This window comes from Bos indicus, chromosome 17, assembly GCF_029378745.1.
Source record: "Bos indicus isolate NIAB-ARS_2022 breed Sahiwal x Tharparkar chromosome 17, NIAB-ARS_B.indTharparkar_mat_pri_1.0, whole genome shotgun sequence".
In the NCBI taxonomy this organism is placed as follows: Eukaryota; Metazoa; Chordata; class Mammalia; order Artiodactyla; family Bovidae; genus Bos; species Bos indicus.
Genome location: NC_091776.1, coordinates 29203344 through 29228578, shown reverse-complemented (window position 1 = coordinate 29228578; position 25235 = coordinate 29203344). Strand labels below are relative to the sequence as shown.

General features: G+C 38.8%; 1 pseudogene; it reads left to right on the top strand.

Moving 5' to 3' along the window:
- LOC109570875 (vesicle transport protein SFT2A pseudogene) overlaps nucleotides 1–23887 on the top strand; it is an 80404-nt pseudogene extending 56517 nt beyond the window's left edge.
- The last annotated feature ends 1348 nt before the right edge of the window (nucleotides 23888–25235 follow it).

Below are 25235 nucleotides of genomic sequence, written 5' to 3'. Positions count from 1 at the left end.
ATTCTTACTCGTTTCAATTTAAGCAATGCCATTTTGGTGAGTTTTGGCCTGTGTCCCAGAGTGCCTGTTCTATTCTTTTCCCTGAGTCTCTGAGTCCGTCTCTTTTTGTTGAAGATGAAGCAGTCTCGCCTGTAGTTGCTTGCAAACACATTTAAGAAAGTTATCGCAGTAAAAGAATAACTACTTGTGAATGACAAAAGACTTAACATGACCATTGTTAAAGATCTGATGGGAGTTCATTTGGGGGAATTTGGTTATTTCTGTGGCATGCAACATTTAAAAATAATAACTGAAATTATGACTGATAACATTATACTGGACATGTGGACAGCAAGGGTACTGACAAATTTCTGTGAACTTCACACAATCTTAAAAATATTTATATGAATGACATTTACCCATGCAAATATAATCTATGGAAGGTTAAGCATCTGTTCTTACTTGACAATGATTTTCATGTCATTCAACATACAGATAAATCTAATTAATTTTTAATATCTCTCTTTTTACAAGGTAAAAGAACAAACCTTTGAAAATTTCCAGAAGCCCTCTGAGAAATCTCAAAGTCAGTTCAATATCAACATTTTATCTAGAATTTGATTTAGGGAAGGCAAAATTGTCAAAAATTTCAAACACTTGATTAAATAAGATCATAAATCACTGTGAAATGAAACTGAGCTACCTATTTAAACAAAGTGACAAAATAATTCAAAAATAACTATAGGAGGTAACATGATTGTAAAAAACCTTATTGGCTCTTTTAAAAACTGAGACTTGGTCTTCATAAATAATCAAGGGTGTGATAAACATTTATATAAAGCACAGGAAAATTATGATATGACACAAAATGTTGTTTTCCTAAGCATATCATGCAAAAGGTAAAGAAAAAGATTTACGATCTCTTAAGAGCAGAACAACAATCTAAAAAAATCTTACCATTTTTAGCAGAAAGTCAAATTCTATTTTTGCATCAGTATTCTTTTGATATCAAAGTTCATTAAGAAACTTATAAATAAGTACATCCAATCTGAGTCTGCTTTGACCACATGAGATAAGATTTCCTTTTCAAGATTTCTTTTCTGCAGACTTTCCACAGAAAAACTTTATATTCATTCAGTTTTTGTCTTATACTTTCCCTTTTCTCATATTGGAGCAACCAGTCATTTAATTTAGGACAAAATTACTCTTCTTCCCTTAACAAAACTACCTCCACATTTCCTTCTTTTCAGGCAAAGTTATTTCTCTTCATCGTTACAATTTGTAGTAGTTTTATTTACATATGATGATTCTTAGCCATTAATGACATTTTTAAAAATAAATAGGTAGCTGTGCAGCATGTGGGATCTTAGCTCTCTGACCAGGGATCTAACCCAGGCCCTGGCAATGGAAGCACGGAGCCCTGACCATTGGACCACCAGGGAATGCCCTAAAATTGATTTTTTTTTTTTTAATGAAATGTAATTGCTTTACAATGTTGTGTTAGTTTCTGCTGTACAGCATCATGAATCAGACTTCCCTAGCAGTCCAGTGGTTAAGACTGCGCTTGCAGTGCAGGGAGTATGGGTTCCATCCCTGGGTCAGAGAACTAAGATCCCACATGCTGTCAGGCCAAAAAAGAATATGCCAACATTGTGAATCAGCCATATGATGCATATATCCCCCACTTTGAGTCTCCCTCCCATGCTCCCATCCCACCCCCCTAGGCCTTCACAGCACGTGGAGCTGAGCTCCCTCTGCTATGTAGCAGCTTCCCACTAGCTATCTATTTCACACGTGGGAGTGTATTTATGTCAGTGCTGCTCTGTCAGTTCGTCCCTCTCCACTTCTTCCCCACCTGTGTCCACAAGTCCATTCCCTACATCTGTGCCTCTGTTCCTTCCCTACAAATGGGTTCATCTGTACCATTCTTCTAGATCCCATATATATTTGCTGGTGTACAGTATTTGTTTTTCTCTTCCTGACACACTTCACTCTGTATGACGGGCTCTGGGTTCATCCACATTACCTCAGCCGACTCTGTTTCATTCCTTTTTGTGGCTGAGCAATATTTCATTGTATATAGGTACCACATCTTCTTTATCCATTCATCTGTCAGTGGACGTCTCGGCTGCTTCCGTGTCCTGACTATTGTAAATAGTGCTGCAATAAACAATGGGGTACATGTGTCTTTTTGAGTTACAGTTTTCTCAGGGTATATGCCCAGTGGTGGGACTGCAGGGTCATATGTTAGTTCTGTGTTTAGTTTTTTAGTGAATCTCCATTCTGTTCTCTGCAGTGGCTGTACCAATTTACATTTCTACCAGTAGTATAAGAGAGAACCTTTTTCTCCACATCCTCTCCAGCATTTATTGTTTGTAGATTTTTTGACGATGGCCATTCTGGCTGGTATAAAGTGACACCTCATTGTAGTTTTGATTTGCGTTTCTCTAGTAATTAGTGATATTGAGCATCTTTTCATGTGTTTGTTGGCCATCTATGTGTCTTCTTTGGAGAAATGTCTGTTTAGGTCTTCTGCCCATTTTTGTTTTGATCGTGTTTTTGATATATAACTCCATAAGCTGTCTGTATCTTTTGGAAACTAATCCTTTGTCTGTTGCTTTGTTTGCAAATATTTTCTCACATTCTGATGGTCGTCTTTTCATCTTGTTTATGGTTTCCTTTGCTGTGCAAAAACTTTTAAGCTTAATTAGGTCACAATTATTTATTATTATTATCATCATCATCTTAGGAAGTGCATCAAGAAAGATCTTGTGGTGATTTATGTCAGATAGTGTTTTTTCTATGTTTTCCTCTAAGAGTTTTATAGTGTCCTATCTTTCATTTAAGTCTTTAATCCACTTTGAGTTTATTTTTGTGTATGGTATTAGATACTATTCTAACTTCATTCTTTTACATGTAGCTGTCCAGATTTCCCAGCACCACTTATTGAAGAGGCTGTAACCTTTTTTCAATATAGGAAAATTGGGAAGTAGGCAGTTATGATTGTCTGTCACATACCACCATTCTGTAGACTAGTGAATTTAATGAGTATGTAATCTGTATGAGTTAGGGCTTTCCAGAAGAACAACCAATAGGATATATATAGATAAGAGAAGATTTGTTATAGGAACTGCCTCACACAATTACAGAGACCAAGACGTCCCACAGTCAGCTATCTCCAAGCTGGAGAGCCAGGCAAGGTTGATATAATTCAGTCTGAGTCTAAAGGCCTGAGAATCGAGGGCCTGATGGTGTAAGTCCCACTCTGATTCCAAAAGTACAAGCAGTAGGAGCTCTGATGTCCAGGAGGAGAAGAGGTTGGATGTCTCAGCTCAAGTAAAAAGAGCTGCACCTTTTTGTTCTATTCAGACCCGTGTTGATTTAGATGATGCTCACCAGCATTCGTTAGGGTCATCTTCTTTGCTCAGTCTACTGATGCAATGGCTAGTTTCTTCCAGAGACACCCTCATAGACACACAAAGAAATAATGTTTTACCAGCCATCTGGATATTCCTTAGCCCAGTAAAGTGGATACATAAAATTAACCATCACTCCATCTTACAGTTTTTATAGGTATAAGCTTCCTCATAGTACAACTTTTTGATGTGGCCAAAAAAAGCATGTTTATTAACAAATCCAAATATGTTTAGCTTCTGTGGTCTATGTAAAATAAAAAGCCAAAAATATGTAACCTTGTGCTTAGTAATGAATGTTTCAGTAGTTTATCTTACTTAGAAATGATCTAGATATTTAACACATATCTGTTACTTAACTTGGCATAACTCAAAGTTTACATGTTACCAGAAAGACTTTGGAAACTATTTTCAGGCAGATATGTTATTAAACAAATTTAAATATTATCTCAAGTTATTTCCTTCTTAACTATTTTTATAGCATATGCATGTTAGGCATGTATCACAAATGCAAAACCTATAAAGGTTAAATACATGGGTTCTTTTGCTTTACTGCTGTGCTTGATATGCATAAAGTAATGGATAATGGATATCACAAAATTTATTTATATTTCATCTTGTCCATTTGTTCTTATAATTTTTATAGTCTTAAACATCTAATAGATATACTATTACCTTATTTGACTAGTAAACCCAAGTAAAATAAAAAAGTATGCTTAATGCTAACACTATGACATAATCATTTTTATGATACCAGACTAGTCAAAAATTTACTCAGGCAGGTCACATGAATTTCAAAAACATTTGGGTTCGTTTCTATATTTCGGAGAGTTTTAAGAATATTTTAGTTAAGGTCTTTAAACCAATTTGAGAGCTACTTTATGAGATTGTGTAAATTAATTTGGTAATACCATCTGGAAGTAGAAAAATATCACATATACATGACATATGTACATACATAAACATATACAAATATACAGACACGAGACCAAATAGCTCCCATTCTGAAATTTTAGTGATGAGTCTGATAAACACAATAATGTGAACTCACCAATTTACATGAAATAGTTGCACCGCTTTATATTTTTATCTGAATTGTGTTTCTGGCAAACAGGACAAGGTGAGATTACTTAGTCAATAGAGAGCTAAAGGATTTTAACAATATTTATGGAGGAAACGTTAAGACTTTCTTTCGCTCTGATGTGTAATCTTAAGGAGGCTGTAGAGAGAGAACAAGATGGCAGAGGAGTAGGTGGACGTGGAAACATCTCTCTCCACGGATATATCAGGAATACACCTTCAGACACAGAAGTACATGCAGAACACCAGCTGAGAGCAGACAGGAGTACCTCACCAGCGGAAAAGAATATACAGACCAACACAAAACTTGGTAGGACGAAGGACTTGGGGGAGAAACAGGAGTGTGAGTAGAGCTGGACCTGCCCTCGGCAGGTGAGGGAACTAACGCAGGGATCTGATCCCCACATCAGGGCAGTTGTCTGAGTCAGGAGAAACATTTAAGGCTGAGAGTGAAACAGCTGATCTGTGGCAGCCTAAATGGAATGAGAATCAGACTGTCCTTGTCACAGTCACACGTACCCAAGACAGGGACACATTCCCCTGGAAGGCGCAGCGGCTGGGAACTGGAATTTAGGGATTGTGGAGCAATCCCTGGGTGAGGGCTGCTGTTGACTGTGGAGAGATGGATTGAGAGGATGTGTGGGAGATTGTGGTGGGAAATGCCTGTGGAGAAAAGCCGAGCAGTCATGGAAGCAAGGTGATACTGCTGAGTCATGCGTAGGGGGTGGAGCCATCACCATAGCCTCTCTCCCCAACATGCCAGCGTTGGCAGATGAACAATAGAGAGGCTGGCCTATCAGATGTGTGACGCACAGCTGCAGAGTAGGACCCCACCCAGGGTGCTCCTTTAAGTGACTGATGCAGGGGAACTACAGAGTAGGATCCCATCCAGGGCGCCCCTTGAAGTGCCTGACACACTGATCTACAGAGTAGGATCCCAGCCAGGGGAGCCCTTCTATGTACCCGACACATCGAACAACGGAGAAGGACCCCAGGTAAGGAAGCCCTCTAAGTGCCTGAATGGACAGAGCTAGGGAGAAAGACTGGCCAAAGAGGCCTTCTGATTGCCAGCTACCAGAGGCTCGAAAAAAGACTCTGTAGGGCCACAACTCCTGCGGCAGAGGCAGTCTGTGTCCCCGTACACTTGGTGCCGCCAGGGTCCCTGCAAGCCAAGCAGCTGTGCCACCTTCATGCTCAACTCTCACTGGGGCAGAGCTGCCACAGGCAAAAAATGCCTTGCATCTATACACGCAGGGTCACTTTGGTAGTGTCTGACTCTTTGCGACCCTGTAGACTGTGGCCTGCCAGGCTTCTCTGTCAGGCAGGGGGTATCTCCAGGCAAGAATAGTGGAGCGTATTGGCCAATTCTGGATGCCATACCCTTCTAGAGCACTACATTTCCTGCTGCCCTAGCCGCCAACCCCCCTGAGTACCTGGTGCTGCCAGAACCCCTGCGACCCAAGCAACTGCACCACCTCCACACCTGGCCCTCATAGGGGCAAACCCAAGCCTTCCAGGGCAGCCTCAGGACCAAACCCCAGTGGATGACCCACATGCAGAGGTGGAAATAAAACCACAACTGAAACCCAGGGGCAGTGTGGCTAAGGAAGAAGACCCAAAACCTTCCCACCAGCTGTACAAGCTACAGATTAAATCCACACGATCAACTAGGCAGACTCTGTGTCTATGGAATATATAAAAGGTAAGCTCCCACAAAAGAAAACACACTAGTTCTGATAGCTGTGGGCATTGGAGGCAAGAACACAGGAGTAGGACCAGATTAGAATCTGAGCTGCCCCCACAGCAGGTACAGAGATCAGCACACTGTTGGAGGGCATCCTAGGGAGGTAAGGTGGACTGATTCCCAGAGAGGGAAAGGACCCTAACAGCAGTGACTCAAGAAAAACATTTATTATTCTTATGTTTGGACTTGTTCTGTAGATTTATTCGGATTTTTAAAAAATTCCCCCCCCCCCCCACCTTTTTTCCCTTTCTGTTGTTGATTTTATTGGCACTATGAAATCTATTTAAGCTTTTGAGATTTGTTTTTTTGCTTTTTTTTCTCAATCATGTTTTTTATTGTTGTTATAGATCTCTGCCTCTACGTTGGGCTTTTGCATTTCTGGAGAGTTTTCCTTTTTTTCCTTTTTTTTCCTTCTTCCATTTTTTTTTTCTTATCTTTTTTATAATTTTAATTTTTTAACCTATTATATTTTTTATACATTTATTCTTTTGTTTGCCTTTCCTACTATTCTTTTCCCCTTGTGGTTAATCTTTAACATATATAAATCTTCTTCATCTACCTCTAAATGGCAACCCACTCCAGTGTTCTTGCCTGGAGAATCCCAGGGATGGAGGAGCCTAATGGGCTGCCATCTATGCGGTCGCATAGAGTTGGACACGACTGAAGCAACTTAGCAGCAGCAGCATCTACCTCTATTTAACTTTCCATATCTATTCTTTCTTTCTTTCCTTTCCTTTCAATATACTTGTTAGTTTTGTTTTCATTGCTTCATTCCCCACTTGGCACCCTGCTTTAATTTTGTTTTCCACTTTGTGCTTTAGTTAGTTTTGTTCTTAACTGGTAAATATAATTTTTTATTTCTTTTGTTTGCCTGGTCAATCTATTGTACTTTATTTTTCTTGGACTGTTTTGATTTTGCTCATGGGCGTGCTGCAATTCATGGGGTCACAAAGAGTCGGACATGACTGAGCGACTGATCTGATCTGATATATGTATATGTGTATATTCCATTATTTTAATTATTATTTGCCTGATTTTATAACTGCCATGTGCTTGGAGTCCATCTTTGGTTTCTTGTTTTTGGATATTTGTTTTAATCTCACTTAATGCCATGACAAACCACTTGTAGAATCTTCATTCCTGACCAGAGATCAAGCCCTTAGCCTTTGGAGTGGGAGCACTGACTCCAAGACCCTAGACTACCAGAGAACTAACCCTAGGGAGTATCAAATAGTGAGAACTCACACAAAGGAAACCACTTGAATACAAAACTCAGCATCACCCAACCACCAGCAGCACCCTGTGCAGGCTGCTTCATCTATAACAACAAACAAAACAAAAATACAAACCCAGTCATCAGCAGGCAGGAGTACCACCTCACTCAGCCTTGCCCATCAGAGGAGAAACAAACAAAAACTCAGCACAAATCTCACCCTATACAAAGCTTACACAAACCACTGGACCTACCTTAGGAGGGAAGAAACCAAAAGGAAGAAAGAGTTCAAACTTGAAGCCTGGGAAAAGGAGACCTCAAACATAATAAGTTAAAAAGATAATGAAAAGGCAGAGAAATACTACACAAATGAAGCAACAAACTAGAAACACAGAAGTCCAAATAAAAGAAGAGGAAATAGGCAAACTGAAAAAGAATTTAGAATAATGATGGTAAAGATGATCAAAAACCTTGAAAACAAAATTGAGAAAATGCAAGAATCAATTAACAAAGACTTAGAAGAATTAAAGAATAAACATATAGAGACAGACAACACAGTTAACTGAAGTTAAAAATACTCTAGAAGGAATCAATAGCAGAATATCTGAAGTAGAAGAATGAATCAGTGAACTGGAAGATAAAATGGTGAAAATAACTTCTGAAGAGTAGAATAAAGTAAAAAGAATGAAAAGAACTGAGGATAGTCTCAGAGACCTCTGGGACAATATGAAACATACCAACATTTGAGTTATAGGGGTCCAGAAGAAGAAGAGAAAAAGAAAGGGTATGAGAAGATTTTTGAAGAGATTATAGTTGAAAATTTCCCCAAATTGGAAAAGGAAATAGTATCAAGTCCAAGAGGCACAAAGAGTCCCATACAGGATAAACCCAAGGAGAAACACACTAAGACACATACTAATCAAACTAACAAAGATTAAACACAAAGAAAGAATATTAAAAGCAGCAAGGGAGAAGCAAAAAGTAGCATAAAAGGGAAACCCCATATGTTTAACAGCTGATCTTTCAGCAGAAACTCTGACGACCAGAAAGGAATGGCAGGATATATTTAAAGTGAAAAATCTACAACCAAGATTACTGTACCTGGCAAGGATCTCACTCAAAATTGATGGAGAAATAAAAAGCTTCTCACACAAGAAAAAGTTAAGAGAATTCAGTACCACCAAACCAGCTTTACAACAAGTGTTGAAAGGACTTATATAGTCAAGAAATACAAGAGAAGAAAAAAGATATACAAAATCAACTCCAATTAAGAAAATGGCAATAGGAACATATATATCAATAATTACTTTAAATGTAAATGGATTAAATGCTCCAACCATAATACACAGACTGGCTGAATGGATACAAAAACAAGACCCATATATATGTTGTCTACAAGAAATCCACCTCAGACCTAAAGACACATATAGACTGAAAAGTGAGAGGATGGAAAAATATATTCCATGCAAATGGGAAGCAAAAGAAAGCTGGAGTAGCAATCCTCATATCAAACAAAATAGACCTTAAACTAAGGAAGATTACAAGAGATAAGGAAGGACACTACATAATGATCAAGGGATCGATCCAAGAGGAAGCCATATAAAGCATCTGCCTGCAATGTGGGAGACCTGGGTTTGATCCCTGAGTCGGGAGGATCCTCTGGAGAAGGTCATGGCAACCCACTCCAGTATTCTTGCCTGGAAAATCCCATGGATGGAGCCTGGTAGGCTACAGTCCATGGGGTCGCAAAGAGTCGGACACAAATGAGCGACTTGACTTCACTTCATGTACCCAGCATAGGAGCAGCTCAGTACATGACAAACACTAACAGACATAAAAGGAGAAACTGACAGTAACACAATAATAGTAGGAGACTTTAACACCCCACTCACACTAATGGACAGATCATCAAAACAGAAAATAAGGAAACAAATATTAAATGATGCATTAGATGAGATGGATCTCATTGATATCTTCAGGACATTCCATCCAAATGCAGAAGAATACACCTTCTTCTCAAGTGCACGTGGAACATTCTCCAGGATAGACCACATCTTGGGTCACAAATCAAACCTCAGTAAATTTAAGAAAATTGAAATTGTATCAAGCATCTTCTCCGACCACAATGCTATAAGACTAGATATCAATTACAAGAAAAAACTGTAAGAAACACAAACACATGGAGATTAAACAACACGTTTCTAAATAACCAACAGGTTACTGAAGAAATCAAAAGGGAAATAAAAAAATTCTAGAAACAAATGACAATGAAAACATGACAACTCAAAATCTATGGGATGTAGCAAAAGCAGTCCTAAGAGGGAAGTTTAGAGCAATACAATCCTACCTCAAGAAACAAGAAAAACATCAAACAGACAACCTAACTTTACACCTAAAACAACTGGAAAAAGAAGAACAAAAAACCCCAAAATTAATAGAAGGAAAGAAATCATAAAGATCTGAGCAGAAATAAATGAAAAAGAAATGAAAGAAACAATAGTAAAGATGAATAAACCTAAAAGCTGGTTCTTTGAGAAGATAAACAAAATTGACAAACCTTTAGCCAGACTTATCAAGAAAAAAAGAGAAAAGAATCAAATCAACAAAATTAGAAATGAAAAAGGAGAGGTTACAAGAGACAATGAAGAAGTACAAAGGAATATAAGAGACTATTATGAACAACTATATGGCATAAAATGGACAACCTGGAAAAAATGGACAGATTTGTAGAAAAGTTCAATCTTCCAAGACTGAACCAAGAGGAAATAGAAATTATGAACAACCCCATTACAAGCATTGAAATTGAAGCTGTGATCAAAAATCTCCCAAAAAAAACAAAAGCCCAGGAGCCGATGGCTTCATAGGAGAATTCTATCAAACATTTAGAGAAGCACTAATGCCTATCCTTCTAAAACTCTTTCAAAAAATTGCAGAGGAAGAAACACTTCCAAACTCATTCTACGAGGCCACCATCACCCTGATACCAAAACCAGACAAAGACAACACAAAAAAAGAAAACTACAGGCCAATATCACTGATGAACATAGACGCAAAAATCCTTAACAAAATTTTAGCAAACAGAATTCAGCAACATATCAAAAAGCTCATACACCATGATCAAGTTGGGTTTATTCCAGGAATGCAAGGCTTCTTCAATATATGCAGATATCAATATGATATACCATATTAACAAATTAAAAGATAAAAACCATATGATCATCTCGATAGATGCAGATAAAGCCTTTGACAAAATTCAGCACTCATTTATGATTAAAACTCTTCCAAAAATGGGCATAGAAGGATCCTACCTCAACATGGTAAAGGCCATATATGATAAGCCTACGACAAATATTATTCTCAATGGTGACAAACTGAAAGCATTCCCCCTAAGATCAGGAACAAGACAAGAGTGTCCACCTTCACCACTATTATTCAACATAGTTCTAGAAGTCCTAGCTCCAGAAATCAGAGAAGAAAAGGAAATTAAAGGAATCCAGATTGGAAAAGAAGAAGTAAAACTCTCACTGTTTGCAAATGACATGATACTGTACATAGGAAACCCTAAAGATACTATCAGAAAGTTACTAGAGCTGATCAGTGAATTTAACAAAGTCTCAGAATACAAAATCAATACACAGAAATCACTTGTATTTCTATGTACTAACAATGACAAATCAGAAAGAGAAATTAAGGAATCAATCCCATATACCATTGCAACAAAAAGAATAAAATATCTAGGAATAAACTTACCTGAGGAGACAAAAGAACTTTACACAGAAAATTATAAGACACTGATGAAAGAAATCGAAGATGACGTAAACAGATGGAGAGATATTCCATGTTTCTGGGTAGGAAGAATCAATATTGTGAAAATGACTATACTACCAAATGCAATCTACAGATTTAATGCGATCCCTATCAAATTACCAATGACATTTTTCACAGAACTAGCACAAAGTGAAAGCGAAAGTTGCTAAGTCGTGTCCAGCTCTTTGTGACCCCATGGACTTTACAGTCATGGAATTCTCTAGGCCAGAATACTGGAGTGGGTTGCCATGCCCTTCTCCAGGGGATCTTCCCAACCCAGGGATTGAACCCAGGTCTCCTGCATTGCAGGCAGATTCTACACCAGCTGAGACACAGGGAAAGTCCTGAGGTAGCACAAAAAATTTCACAATTCATATGGAAACACAGAAGACCCTGAAAGCCAAAGCAGTCTTGAGAAAGAAGAATGGAGCTGAAGGAATCAACCTTCTGACTTCAGATTACACTACAAATCTACAATCATCAAGACAGTATGGTACTGGCACAAAAACAGAAATATAGACCAATGGAGCAAGATAGAAAGCCAAGAAATAAACTCATGCATCTGCGGGTACCTTAGTTTTGACAAAAGAGGCAAGAATATACAATGGGGCAAAGACAGCTTCTTCAATAAATGGTGCTGGGAAAACTGGACAGCTGCATGTAAAAGAATGAAATTAGAGGTGTTCCTTACACTATACACAAAGATAAATTCAAAATGGATTAAAGACCTAAATGTAAGACCAGAAATTATAAACCTCTTAGAAGAAAACATAGGCAGAACACTTGATGACATAAATCAAAGCAAGATCCTCTATGACCCATCTCCTAGAGTAATGGAAATAAAAGCAAAAGTAAACAAGTGGGACCTGATTAAACTTAAAAGCTTTTGCAGAGCAAAGGAAACTATAAAAAAGGTGAAAAGACAACCCTCAGAATGGGGGAAAATAATAGCAAATGAAACAACTGACAAAGGATTAATTTCCAAAATATACAAGCAGCTCATACAACTCCATGCCAGAAAAACAAACAACCCAATCAAAAAGTGGGAAAAAGACCTAAACAGACATTCCTCTAGAGAAGACATACAGATGGCTAACAAACACATGAAAAGATGCTCAATATTGCTCATTATTCAGTTCAGTCGCTCAGTCGTGTCCGACTCTTTGCAACCCCATGAATTGCAGCACTCCAGGCCACTCTGTCCATCACTAACTTCTGGAGTTCACCCAGACTCACGTCCATCGAGTCAGTGATGCCATCCAGCCATCTCATCCTCTGTCATCCCCTTCTCCTCCTGCCCCCAATCTCTCCCAGCATCAGAGTCTTTTCCAATGAGTCAACTCTTCGCATGACGTGGCCAAAGTACTGGAGTTTCAGCTTTAGCATCATTCCTTCCAAAGAAATCCCAGGGCTGATCTCCTTCAGAATGGACTGGTTGGATCTCCTTGCAGTCCAAGGGACTCTCAAGAGTCTTCTCCAACACCACAGTTCAAAAGCATCAGTTCTTTGGTGCTCAGTCTTCTTCACAGTGCAACTCTCACATCCATACATGACCACAGGAAAAACCATAGCCTTGACTAGACGAACCTTTGTTGGCAAAGTAATGTCTCTGCTTTTGAATATGCTATCTAGGTTGGTCATAACTTTCCTTCCAAGAAGTAAGCGTCTTTTAGAGAAATGCAAATCAAAACCACAGTGAGATATCACTTCACACCAGTTAGAATGGCCATCATCAAAAAGTCTACAAACAATAAATGCTGGAGAGGGTGTGGAGAAAAGGGAACACTCTTGCACTGTTGGTGGGAATGTAAATTGATACAGCCACTATGGAAGATGGTATGGATATTCCTTTAAAAACTAGGAATAAAAGCACCATATGACACAGCAATCCCACTCCTAGGCCTATATCCTGAGGAAACCAAAATTGAAAAAGACACACATATCCCATTGTTCATTGTAGCACTATTTACAATAGCTAGAACATGGAAGCAACCTAGATGTCCATTGAGAGATGGTACATATACACAATGGAATATTACTCAGCCATAAAAAGGAACACATTTGAGTCAGTTCTGATGAGGAGGATGAACCTAGAACCTATTATACAGAGTGAAGTGAGTCAGAAAGAGAAAGAAAATTTCATATTCTAATACACATATACGGAATCTAGAAGAATGGTACTGGAAAAACTTATTTACAGGGCAGCAATGGAGAAATGGACATAGAGAACAGACTTATGGACATGGGGAGAGGGGAGGAGAGGGAGAGATGTAAGGAAAGAGTAACATGGAAACTTACATTACCATATGTAAAATAGATAGCCAATGGGAATTTGCTGTATGGCTAAGGAAACTCAAACAGGGGCTCTGTATCAATCTAGAGGGTTGGGATGGGGAGTGAGATGGTAGGAAAGTTCAAAAGGGAGAGGATGTATGTATACCTATGGCTGATTCTTGTTGAGGTTTGGCAGAAAACAACAAAATTCTGTAAAGCAATTATCCTTCAATAAAAAAAGAAAAAGGAAAAAAAAGAAGCTGTGGAATGAATTTTAGGTGAGAGACTGAGGGAATATTCAGTCAGTTGTCTAAATATTTTCAAGGCTCATCTGAGTGGATACAATATCCAATCTGTTTAAAATTAGCCTTTTTTTTTTTTTTTTTCTTCCTCATGTAGTTGCTTCTGGGGATCCCTGAGTCTCTTGAGAGCCCTCATGGGGCCAGAGGCTTAAAATTCTACTGACTATAGGGAGTTGAGGGAAAGAGAAGTTCTGGCAGGGCTAGGTAGAGGAGTGAAGGAGGCATTGTTTGAAGGTGGATTTATCAAAAGATTCAAGGAATGAAGGGAAAGGGAAAGTGGTGAAAGGAAGAGAAGTGATGGAAAGGGAGAAGTCTTAGGTGAGTCAGTTCAGAGAGATCCTTAGTTTCAAATTATCCTTCATAATAGCATGCCAACAAGACAGGAAGTGGACAGTTAGTCCATTAATGGTGGAGCATGTAGTTAGCAAGTAGTTTCAGTCAACTGAGAAGTTCTGTGGGGGAAAGCAGGAAACAAACAGAACAAAGAAGCTTCAGAAGGAGCTAGGAAACAAATTTCCAGCCCAGGAGTCAGAGAATAAATCACCATTTGAAACGAAGAGCCAGGAAGAACTTCCAGCCCAAGGGTCTGATGATGAATCTGATCACATCTAAGTTGTAGCACCATAAGTGTTAAAGAAAAAGTTGTTCCTACACCTGTTAAAACAGTAAGAAAGACTTTATTCAGGACTATTTTGATAGGTGATCAAGACTATGGCAGTAGGGGAGAGAGACTGGGCTCAACTCTAAAAACAGTAAGAATGAATAGAGATTTATAGCCAAGGAGTGGGCGAGGGGTCGAGGGGATGAGTCCCCGGGCAGAAAATTAATGAGGAGGCATCAAGAGTAGGGGGATTATTGTTAAATTGACTTAACAGATTTCTTGCTAAAGGCAGGCTATGGTGATCCGTTATCACGGGTGGAAGATTTCTCTCTACACTGACTTAACAGGATTCTTGATACATTTAAGCTGTACAGCAAAGTTGGGGGCCATAGTTGACAACGAGTCCAGAAGAGATTCCAAGGAGTCTAAAATGTAGTCAAGGAGCAAGTCTGTGCTGTTTTGTTACAGCAGCCCAAATGGATTAATCCAGGTGGGTCTAACCGACCTTGTTACTAAAACACTTGACTTAAGGACAAATTCCAGTTCCCTGCCCCCACGCAGAATCCAGAAGCAGTCCCCCAGATCGCAGATTTCCAACTTTGAACACTGGAAGAGTCAGCCTCCCCCAGTCCCCTGAGAGTGAAAGCTCCTGCTGCTGTAATTATACTAAGATTCTTTGACTTCTGTTTCACCAGGCTTTATGTGTTTACCTTGTATCACACTTTTCTGCCTTCTAAACTTGTCCTTCAACAGTTTTCTTCACTTTTGCGCTTGTAGAGCAGGACAAACTTGACAGGAGAGGTGAAATGGGAAACTTACTATTGAAAATAAAATCATTTCTTGATCTCTCCATTCTGTCTACATTTTAAGTATTTATAAAAACACATTATATCTTAGTCTCTGATTAAGTAAAACTGAGTAACAAATGGATTGGAAATCTTAATGTTTTCATTCTGAAAAATTACTGCTTTATGAAAACTTCATCTGTAGCAGACAGACAGTGGAGAGAGTGATTATTCATATTGCAGACTAATCTTCCCGTTTTCAGAATATTTTACAGAGAGCTACTCCTTGCCCCCAATTCATATCCCGACATTTCCTTTCTTTCTTCACTGCCAAATACTTTCCCATTTTTGCAGGTTTTATAAGCTGTTAATACAAACATTTGAGATTTACAGTTTTTATGCCCAAGAATGACATTATGTCTGACATTTCATTTAGTTTTTAAGACTTCAAAGCCTTAATCTCAGAATAGCAAGCAGCTTCTTCTAGGAGGCTAACACCAACAGTTGGTAGTGGCTCTCTGAGTGACACTTTTGCATTTAGCAGAACAGAAAATCATAATGGGTTAGTGCTGTCTACCCCGAGAGTGGAATGGGGAGTGATGGCAGTGGGGTGCCACATATTTTTCTAGCCTTATTTAACCCAAAGGGAGGGTAAGGTGATTTTTTTCAAACACCATGGTGGAAACAGTCTGTGATAGGAACCAATAACAGAAGACAGTTTGGATTGAGAAGGCTTTTCAGTGCCTCTGAAATCTCGCTACCCCTACTCCTCAGCTTCTCACTATGTACCCTGGTGGTTTTGCCTTCTGGTTGGGTACCTTTTGATGATGCTCCTCTTAGTATGTACAATCCATGATGGAATGGTTAATAGAACATCTTACATACGATGGAATACAAATCTGTCCAATGTGACACTTCTTAAATTGATCTTTTTAAGAACTGTGTTTACTTATTTTTGGCTGTGCTGGGTCTTTGTCACTGCACGTGGGCTTTCTCTAGTTGTGGTGAGCGGGGGCTGCTCTCTGGTGTCCGTGTGTGGTTTTTACAGTGGGGCACAGGCGCTAGGGCTTGAAAGCGTCAGTACTTGTGGTGCCTGGGCTTAGTTGCCCTGTGGCATGTGGAATCTTCCCGGACCAGCTAGCAAACCCATGTCCCCTGCATTGGCAGGCAGATTCTTAACCACTGGACCACCAGGGCAGTCTGAAATATGATGTTTTTATTGAGCCATTTTGATACAGTTAACCCAAATATGTCTTCAGGGTTATGTATTTCTCTCAAATTTTGTAGGGAAGGAGAAAGAATAAGCAGAAATCAAGACCAGAAGGTGGACTCAACACATGTGTTTGAACATCCTAAACTACTATAATCCTGCTCAGGCTAGTGGTGGGTGATATAGTTGAAGTGGAAGGAAACAGGGCAAGTCAGAAGACCACATTAACTGCAACTTTCATGAAAAAACTGAGAGAGGATGGGTTTAACAGTTTGGGCAAAATGAAGCTTGTACTTTGTTTTGCTATACTATCTCTGATTACTGATACTAAGCTTCAGGATATATAAGATGAAGTCCACACCTGATGGCTCAAATGGTAAAGAATCTGCCTGCAGTGCAGGAGACCTGGGTTCAATCCCTGGGTTGGGAAGATCCCTGGAGAAGGAAATGACAACCCACTCCAGTATTCTTGCCTGGAGAATTCCATGGACAGAGGAGCCTGGTGGGCTACAGTCCATAGGGTCACAAAGAGTCAAACAAGAATGAGAAACTCTTTCACTTTCTGTACCATATCAGTCTTCTCTTTGCTTATCCTCTAGTTATTAATTTAACTTTTGAAAATGATATGACGTAAGTTTTCCTAAAATCTAGCATGAATTCTTTTGATTTGGAGGCCACACGAGTGCTTACAGTCTTTAGGTAACAGAGCTACAAAACACAGAGCCTGCGTTCTTCAGCAGGTTTCTGCCAAGTGTAAAGATTGAAGAGGGGTGGAGGAAGAAGAGCTCTAGTTTGGCTTAACGAGACCCCAGGAATAAAAACCTCGGTTAGATTCTTTGCAAGCTGCTTTTGAATTAAAGTTCAGATTTGAGAATTTAACTGGGTTAGAGTAACTCTAGAGGACCTCAGGGTTTCTGGGATATCTCAGAACCCCAAAAAGCTACTCATCTTCAGAAGACTCAAATCAGGATAAGCTTGGAAGTTGACCAACCAAATATGGAGAATCCTGCCTGTAGAAATCAACCCTAAAATAGCTTTTCACTCTCAAGGCAACTTCAGTCTCCTCAAGGACTAATGTAGGAGCAAGTTGAGCAGTTATTAAATATCCAGTTTACTGTTTGAGCAACAGATCAGAGTGCATGTTAGTTTCATGAGCATAGGAAATCCTTTCAGTCATAGTGTGGATTTGTGATGTCTGTTCATTTTATGTTCTTTGAGTAGGAAAGACTGCAGAAGGAAACTCCTCAACGCAAATTACAATGGCTTCCAAGACAGCAGTGATGCTTAAGAAATGTCATGTTGCTTGACACATGGGCTTTTTGAACTGTGCATCAGAGTATTTGTGTAAAATACTACTGTGAGAGTCCTTTCTGCAAAGCTGTCTATAAACATTTTCACTTCCTTGTAAATAATTACCATAGGATAAAAGGACCAACTAGAAAGTATGAGTTCTATGTCCTGAGTTCTTGTGCCCCATCTAAATTTGCTTTATAAAATCTCTCTGGAAAAATCAGGAATGTGAATTTAATGGCCTGGGTGGGTTTTTGCATTGTAAGTCTACAAAGCAGTATGTTGAGAAAGCTTAGTGCTTAGAATCACCCAATGTACTTTATACATTTATTTAGAGAAGAATAGTTTAGTTTTAATTATTTATGATAATAGCTCTCAATACACTAGTAAATGTCCTTGGGTGCATATTTTGTAAAAGTAATGAAGTCTTTGTAACGTGAGCTTTCTCTGCAGCTATAAGCTGCCTTCTTTTTGCTAGCAGACCAGGGCAGAAGAGTGTGTCTGTGTTTTTGCATAAGACTGTATATAAATTACCAGGCTGGAGGTTTAGCAAGATGCTACTGAACCTGATCAAGGATTTCTAAGAACTATTCCTGGGTATCCTCACTACCCCACCCCACAACCATCCTCCCTCTCAATCATAACATTAGCAACTTGATCAAAGAAAACATCACCATGAGGGGATGAGCTGCCTACCAGAACATTGTTGTTATGGTGTTTCAGTGTTTTTCTTGTTCTTCCTTTCTTGCTACAATCTTACGGTACTACAGTAAAACATAGAAAGGAGCAATGTAAGTCTACTGTATTTCCTTCTGGCCTGAGTTATATATACCTGGTCTATGGATAAGTCTTATTATGTCAAAGAGCCTTCTTTCTTCTTTGGTTTCTTTCTTCTGCTTCTCTCTACCCAGCGCCTCTGCCTAGGATTAGCTTTTTTTACCCCCCTTCTCTTGTGGGGAATTTATACACACCAAAACCATGGGAGTGTCCACAGAGCAGTCAGCAAGTATGTGTCATTCATTTAGCTAACAGTTCAAAGGGCTAAGAGCACCAAAGTTACAGGTTCTGTTTTATACCTTTTTAGTAGCCCCCCAAGTGCCTAGTTAGGGTTCCAACATACCTTGATGATGAGAATGATCTATACTTAGAGTCAGTGGGGCAAACCCCTAGCACATTTTGATTTAACTTTTACAGCTTTGCTATTTGCAGGTGACCTGAAAAGTGCTGGTGTATTGTTATCTGTAATCAGGAATCCCATTTCCTAGGGATTTTGTGAGAGTTAGATGAGATGATGCCTTTAAAGGACTTTGCAGAAAAGAAATCGGTCAAGCTTGAAAGCTGGTGGGTGAGATTCACTTAGCTAGTAAACAATCTAGTTATGTCTTCATTACAGAGTGTTGGAGACCTGGATACTCAAGAAGTCTCTAGACATAGCCATTAAAATTTTACTAGAAAAAAAAAACAAAACAAAAAAAATTTACTGTAAGAATATTATTCTGTTTAGCCCTACCATCAGTCCATAGGCTCCCAGACAGAGACTGATTATTAAGAAAGCTGTATGTCAATGCCTCATACTCAAATGAAATTGCACACAAATCATTGTCATTTGGACAAGAATATAGTTCTAGTAATATCAAAAGTATCCTGCAAATTAAATATGGCTTTTTTGTGACTGAAAGAGACTGACCAGTTCTGCTTAAAGTTCTGTCTTCAGGAAAAGAGCCTCCTGGACATCTGATTTGAAATAAATGAGTCACTAGTGAATTAGAAGCAATGGCAGAAACCAGATAACCTGGCCATGGGCAAGGGGCTGCCTCTTGAGAGGCAAATGTAGTACATGATCCATGAGGCAGTAATGTCAAACAAGACATGAGGGAAACATGGAGTGATCAGGCAACCTGGATGGGCACAAATGGGGAGTGATTTCTAAAACTAATGGCAATGGCCACCTGCCCATCAAGGATGGCATGCTAGCTCATGGGTGCAGCAAAAAGGATAATGACAGATGCTTTAATGAACACCTTTATTCACAAAGCTTTCTCTTTAAATGAAAGGGGTCTGCTGCAGTTATGTTATGCCGTGTTACAAATGACTCCAAAATTATTGGTTTAAACCACACCATTTTATTTGCTTACAGTTATGTTTGAATCCATTAATTCACAATGAGATTCTTCCCCTCCCCACCCACAAATACAGACTCTCAATTTTATTGATCACCTTTAAAGGAAGCTAGAAACAGCTAGCTAATTTAAAATGTGATTAATAGACAGAATTAAGAACTTATCCTATCTTTCCCATATTATCTGCATTTCAGTGTAACTCAGTATTTGATGGGGGAAATGTTTTTTCTACAAAAAAAATCCCAGCTAACAAAGAAGGAAAAAGAAAAATATATCATCATATGTATCCTCTAATTAACTGATTCTAGAGTAGTGACCCAGAGAAGGCAATGGCACCCCACTCCAGTACTCTTGCCTGGAAAATCCCATGGATGGAGGAGCCTGGAAGGCTACAGTCCATGGGGTTGCTAAGAGTTGAACAGGACTGAGCAACTTCACTTTCACTTTTCACTTTCATGCACTGGAGAAGGAAATGGCAACCCACTCCAGTGTTCTTGCCTGGAGAATCCCAGGGATGGGGGGAGCCTGGTGGGCTGCCATCTATGGGGTCGCACAGAGTTGGACACAACTGAGGCGACTTAGCAGCAGCAGATTAGTGACCATCAGTATCTGGTAATGTCATAATTGAACATTATATGTCTCTTGATACACGTGTGCAGCTCCATCCATGAAGCTATATTGCCAACAAACACCACACATAAATAAACAAAGGCCTGAATCTGCTCCAGACTTTAGATCTAACTATAATTTCACAGGAAACATAAGAGACAGTGGAATATATTTTCTTAAAAAACATTAAAGGATGCAGTCAGCAAAACATAGACTGTGGGAAAATTAGTAGGTAAAAAAAAAGTTTCTTCACTTAAAAAACAAATTACAAGATTTCTCAGCGGGCGAGAAGGGCCGGCAGGGCAGCTGCCGCTGCTGTGGCCCAAGAGCAGGGCCGTGGAGAAGCTGCTGTGGGTCCTGAGTGTCCAGGACAACAAGGAGCAGGGCCTGACCACGCAGCTCCTTGATGCTTTATCCCTTAGTTTCAACACCAGGCTGAAGTGGTTTGCGATGTGCGTTGTCAGCGGCATCTTCTCCATCCTTGGAACTCGATTGCTGTGGCTCCTTGGAGGCATAAAGCTTTTTGAAGTGTTTTATACTTTTGGATATACTGCTGCCTTAGCCAGTACATGCTTTTTAATGGGACCCATGAAATAACTGAAGAAAATGTTTGAAACAACGAGATTGCTTCCAACAATTATTATACATTTGTGTTTGGTGCTCACACTGTGCACTGCTTTTTGGCGGCATAAGAAGGGGCTGGCTATATTATTCTGCATATTGCAGTTCCTGTTGATGACCTGGTATAGTCTGCCATACATCCCATATGCAAGGGTTGTAGTAATTAAGTGCTGTTCTCTCCTGAGCTGAAAGCTCTTTGGTAAGAAGGAAACTTTTTGAAAAGACCATTTGAAAGTTGATGTTCTTTTTTTTTTTTTTTTTTTGATGTTCTCTTTTTGGTGAAGTGTACTTTTCCTGATACAGTATTCACTCCAGAACAACTGCACTGACCATCTAAGACCATTTTGTATATTGATAAAAACTACATGCTGATTAAACTGTTAAATGCTTGTGACAGTAAATTCATTATGTGTCATTAATGTATTCATCCAGAGACAAGGAGATTTTAATCATTGCCAATTGTAAATGATTTTTAGCCAGTTTTACAATCTTTTCTAAACAGCATTTGGGATGTGAATATTTAAGGATAAGCCTATGCTGCAAGATATATTCAGCCTTTTTGGTGGTTTTTAAGTGTCTACATTTTTAAAATAACTTTTTAAAATAAAAACTTTAAATGTGAAAGTTTTTACTTTAAGCTAAAGATTGCTTTATTATATGTAATAAAAAATAATATATAAATCTTCATAATTTTGAAATAAACTCACACTTGGGAAAAACAAAGAACAAATTACAAGATAAAAACAGAGAGAAAGAAGGGCAACAGAGAGAAAGGAGAGAGACTTAAACACTTAGTGAAGAATTGCAGTGTATGGACCTTATTTAGATACTGACCCAAACAACCGCAAACTGCCAAAAAAAAAAAAAAAAAAAAGGAAAAAAGGAAGACAAATGAAGGCCATGGAGGAACTGTGAACACTGGATATTTGAGAATATAAAAGGATTATTTTTAATGTTTTTAGGTGTGGTACTACCATTGTGATTATGTATATATTTTTAGAAGAGTCCCTATCTTTTAGAGATACATAGTAACATGTGTGTAGGTAAATTGATGTATTCTCTAGGATTTCTTAAAAATAATCCAAGGTGGAGCAAAATTGGCAGTTTATTTATACCTGATGAAGCTAGGCAATAGGTACATTGGGAAATTGATACCATTCACTCTATTTATATGTGTTTGAAAAATCCCATAGTATTTTTTTTTAAATTAATGGAAATCACTAAAAGAAATGAAACATCATAACTTCCAAACCAGTATAGGGTGATGGGAGGACAAGAGGACCAGGAGAAAAAAGCCCAGAAAACCTTACCCATCTAATAGAGGTAGGAAAGAAGGAAAGGAAAACAAAAACAGTTGTCCAAACAGTAGTCTCCCAGTAAATCAAAGTCCTCGAGCAAGCCTTACTTAGCCATGCTTAGACTCCAGAAATCTCACCTCCGAAGTGAAAGCGCTTTTTTTCAACTAGGACACTGGGTTCTAATCCTGATCCTCCCTGTTGTAGCCATGATGCTCTCTGGGCTAAACTGTGCGGAATCCTCAGGCTGTATAAGAACCCAGACATCCTTTGGGCATTGGCAGCTTTGTGACAGCTGGCTGGGACTAGAGATTCAATTTGTGCCACAAAGCTAGCAAAGCCAACTGGGTCGCCTGAGGAAGTAATCTGAGCTCTAACCTGGTGAGCTAACTTTCAGCCTGTCCCCTGCTGCTGTGGCTCTTCAAGCAGAGCCTACAGCTCAGCGACCTAACAGCTAGTCCCAAGACACTATTCCAAGAGCATCATCTCTTACAGACTTTTGAAATATGATTTGGCAAGATTCTAGTAAGGGTGATTTGCAGCCTATTTGAATGAAAATATATGTCAAAAGACGGGGCAATGGGGATGGAGGTGTGAATACTACAAAGACCGCTGCTGGTCAGGCATGGGGATTTTGAAAAGGAAGAAAGCCTTTCTTCACTCAAATGTGAATTTAAGCTCTTTTCTTCTTTCCAAGTTCATCCTTTCAGGTGCTTTCTATGTATTTTCCCACATGTTCTCTGATTTTTTTTTTCTTTTGGTTTCTCCTTTCAGAGTAGAATGGTGCTTATTGTCATCTCCTAAGCACTGCATGTATTCCCATATTTCTCCCTGGATATGCAGTTTTCATATGGCATTTCCATCTCCATTCCTATTCCCATTTCCTTTTTGTCAAAACTTGTCTCTTTTTTAAAAAATAAAAAATTCTTTTCTTTTTCCTCTGAATCTCTGTACTTTATTCTTTCTGAAACTCTATGGCTCATTCTGTTCTTGCTCTTGTCCCCTCTGGTGCATAAGACATCCATGAAAAGATTAAGTAGCGAAAAGCTCTCTGAGTAAGGTCAGGATGTGTTGTGATGTGGAAAAGCTTCTGTAGTTACCGTGCTTTATTGGTTGAGGTTGTTGTCCTTTTTATCCCCCTGGGCATTCACTAGGTATAATGTCTGGATTCTGTCTTCATTTAGCTCATAAACTCTCTTAGGGCTCTAAAAGTCAGATTGCCTTTTCCTTTGTATTTCACTTCTCAATTTGATTATCACCCTACGTGGCATCTGGTTCATGATGAGAAGAAAAGATTCAGAGAAAGAAACCAAATGAGAAAAAAAAAAAAAAAAAGACCTATGTTACCTTAGCAAAATTGACCTTGAACATTGATGAAGTCATAGCTAACTCTTTCTATAGGAAATTGAGGTACACCAGCACAGGCACTGAATAATACAGTATACTTTGATGATGATGGGGGGTCTAGAGCGATTTTAAAAGGGGAAACTGTATGAAAGAAAGGAAAGGAAAAGAAATTGTAAAAAAAAAAAAAAGAGGTAAAAGAACTCCCAGGTAATCAACCCACAAATTACTTATTTTGGCAGAAATAATAAACTTCCTACATCAACACAGTTCTAATACTTTATGTATATTTACTCATAATCTTCTTCACAAACCACTATTAGCCCAACTCTGCAGATGAGAAAACTGAGACCCAGAGAGGATAAGTCTCTTATGACGGTTACACAGCTGGTAAGTGGTAGCTCTGGGATTTGATCCCAAGCAGCCTGGTTACACTGTCCATGTAATTAACTGCAGTAGCGTTTTGATTTTTTAATAGAATTTGTACTTGACTTCATTTATAAAGATTTAAATGAAGTGTATTTTTCTAATATTTCAGTAGGAAACAAATCTCAGGGTATGGGCAACCTAAAAATTTTGTGTGGACCTGATCATATTCCAGATCTTTGCTCATATTCATGATTCCAAACAAGTTATAATGAAGAGTGCTTAAAAATCCAGCACAAAATTTTCAGTGGTAGCAAACAATTGTTAAATGATAGTTATCAGAGAAAAACATTTTATGTGAAAAATTCTAAGTAAAACCATAACATAGAACATAACTCAGAATTTCAAAAAAGCAAGAAGATAATCTGTTAAGATTAAAATCTAAAGGATCAGAATGTATATACTTGATGAATGTATGTGATTTTCAAAATCAATATGCAAATTTTAATTTAGGGGACTTTTAACACAGATATATACAGCTATGACATGGATGTGGTATTTATAAATATATCATAGGTAAATTGTCAAAGTAATGTAAATCTATCACCGTTGCTGGCGGTAGAAAAGATATGATCAGTGGCTCTGTCGTGTCTGACTCTTTGAGACCCATGGATGGCAGCATACCAGGCTTCCCTGTCCTTCACAGTCTCCCAGAGTTGGCTCAAGCTCATGTTATTGAGTTGGTGTTGTCATCCAACCATTTTATCCTCTGTTGTCCCCTTCTCCTCCTGCCTTCAATCTTTTCCAGCATCAGGGTCTGTTCCAATGAGTTGGCTCCTTGCATCCGATGGCCAAAGTGTTGGAGCTTCAGCATCAGTCCTTCCAATAGATATCCAGGGTTGATTTCCTTTAGGATTGATTGGTTTGATCTCCTATTGTTCAAGGAACTGTCAAGATTCTTCTCCAACACCACAGTTCAAAAGCATCAATTCTTTGGCACTCAGCCTTCTTTATGGTCCAAATCTCATATATGTACATTACTACTGGAAAACTATAGCTTTGACTTTATGGACCATTGCTGGCAAAGTGATGTCTCAGCTTTTTAATAATGCTGTGTAGGTTTGTCATAGCTTTTCTTCTAAGGACCAAGTGACTTTTAATTTCATGGCTGCATTCTGGAGC